At 41.3% G+C, this 2,533-nt stretch overlaps 1 non-coding gene across 1 annotated transcript; it reads right to left on the reverse strand.

Annotated features, from left to right (window-relative positions):
• Positions 1-995: 995 nt before the first annotated feature.
• On the reverse strand, positions 996-1,098 carry LOC115278561. The gene has a single exon (XR_003902966.1). It is a non-coding gene; the product is annotated as a U6 spliceosomal RNA (small nuclear RNA).
• Between the last annotated feature and the right edge of the window lie 1,435 nt (positions 1,099-2,533).

The following is a 2,533-nucleotide window of genomic DNA, read 5'->3' on the forward strand; positions in this document are numbered from 1 at the left end:
GATTTTGGCTCAGGTCATGACCCCAGGGTCATGGGATCAAGGCCTGCATCTAGTTCCATGCTGAGCCTGGAGCCTGCTTGAGATTCTTTCTCTCATGCTCTCTCTCTCTCTCTCTCTCTCTCTCCCTCTGTCCCTCTGCCCCCCACTTGAATGCTCTCTCCTTCTAAGAAAAAAAGAAAAGAAAAAAGAGGAAAGAGGAAGTCTATTTTTTAGGGAGCATTCCAGAAGTTCTCTCCAACAATGTCTGCATAGCCTTAGTCACAATTTCATCTCTACCAGCAAGAAGGAGGGAGAAATACGGCTTGTCAGTTGAACATCAGGGCACCGTGACTAAGGAGGATGTTTACTAATAACATACGGTAATCTGGGGACAAATGTGCAGGAGGAATACTGTTTCTTATTTGTAATCAGTGTTATTCTGCCCCGGGTCATTATGATTCTTGACAAAATATTAACTCCTTCTATAATAGTTAAGGGACTATATGGTTAGAGTCGAGAGACATGCTCTTTCACTCCCCAGGTTTTACAAAATACTGTGAAACAAAAGCATAGTTTTAAAAAATCACATGAGTAAAATTTAAGGTGTTTTAGACATTAAAACTTGATTATGTCTGCGGGCCAGATGTAGCCAGCAAATTTTGGAGAAGAGGAAGAAGGGGGGGAACTTACACAGTTGAAAAAGATTATGAAATACATTGCTATGTTCCAATCAGGACATTTTACCCAAAATGTAAATTTGTGACTTCTCTTGAAAACCTGGCAGTTCTGGTGACCCCGAGCCCATGTTCCCAATGGCTGCCAATTGGCTAGAAGTGAAAACATTGCGTTCCCAGTGCCCTCTGACAATGCCAAGGCCTGTGTAGCTTGCCATTCGTGTCTCAGATAGGAAGGGTGTCAAGTGCCATTTTTATGACACAGGTACTATCGTTTTCTTCCCTTCTTTCCTTCCTTCCTTCCTCCCTTCCTTCCTTCTTTCCATTCCTTCTTTCTTTCTTTCAAATATGGAACGCTTCACAAATATGACTCATTCTTGCACAGGGGACATGCGCATCCTCTGTAACCTTCCAATTTTAGTATACGTGCCACTGAAGCGAGCATCGTACTATCATTTTCTGAAGGTAGATTTAGGAAGAGAAAAGAGACATATTATCTGGACTTTTATCTTTCTCAAAAGCCAGAATAATTTAAAAGGGCGGGGTCTTTTTCCATCCATTCTGACTTACTTATTTTGGTTCTTTCCTGACCACTGCAGGCGTTGAAGTTTGCGGCCCCCTGTGCTACCGGAGTTTTAGTATCGAGTGAATTATGTTGTCATTGGGCATACAATAGAATTTACCTCTTCGTTGTGTTCATTGTTTATTGTTTTCTCTCCTCCCCCTGCATTGGAGTGTAAACTCTACCAGGGAAGAGAGCTCTGTGCATAGAGGGAACTCAATCAATAGTTATTTGAGGACATTTATTAAGCACCTACTACTGCAATCATTCCAGAAGGGTCTTATTTTTTTCAATGTTTTTGTTTTTGTTTGACAGAGAGAGAGAGAGAGAGAGAGAGACCATGAGAGGCAGAGGGCAAGAGAAAGAAAGAGATATAGATTCTAAAGCAGGCTGTAGGCTCCGAGCTGTCAATGCGGAGCCTGATGTGGGGCTCAAACTCACGAACCATGAGATCATGACCTGAGCTGAAGTTGGATGCTTAATCAACTGAGCCACCCAGGTGGCCCCAGAAGGTTGCTTTCACAAATATTATCTCATTGAAAATATTAACAACAGCTTACAATTTAGGCATTACTATTCCTATTTACTAATAAGAAAATTGAGACTGACAGAGGTTTGCGGACTTAAACAAGCTCCAGGCTACTAGGTTTTCATAGAGCCAGGATTTAAATGTAAGTCTGACTAGTGGTTGCACCCAGAACATTTCTTTTCAAATGGCCTTTCATGTCCATAATACAAACTTCATCCTAAAAGAGAATTATATTCCTTTTCATCTCTGTTGCTTATTCATGAACTTCTACAATGTAAATTTCTTGTTTTTAAATTTTTCTGTAATGTTTATTTATGAGAGAGAATGAGAGACAGAGCATGAGCAGAGGAGGTGGCAGAGAGAGAGGGAGATCCAGAACCTGAAGCAGGTTCCAGTCTCTGAGCTGTCAGCACTGAGCCCAATGCAGGGCTTGAACTGAAGAACCATGAGATCATGACCTGAGCCGAAGTTGGATGCTTAACTGACTGAACCACCCAGGTGCCCCTACAATGTAAATTTCAATCTTTAACTGGTAAACGTCTATAGGAAGGAGAATACAAAACATAGTCTTTCTTACATCAGAGAAATCCTCTCCGCACCAGAATCTATGAGACATCTAGATTAAGCGCTGCCATTTGGAGTTGCCCTAATTATCAGTATACTGATAATCAAGTTTGCATCTCCAGACTGGATGTCCCCTGAATTCCACATCCATATTCCTTACTAATTATTTCCAGCTTTATGGCTCACAGAAGTATCAGTATCCTCAGAAGCAAATTATTTAATGCC

This window comes from Suricata suricatta, chromosome 14, assembly GCF_006229205.1.
Source record: "Suricata suricatta isolate VVHF042 chromosome 14, meerkat_22Aug2017_6uvM2_HiC, whole genome shotgun sequence".
In the NCBI taxonomy this organism is placed as follows: Eukaryota; Metazoa; Chordata; class Mammalia; order Carnivora; family Herpestidae; genus Suricata; species Suricata suricatta.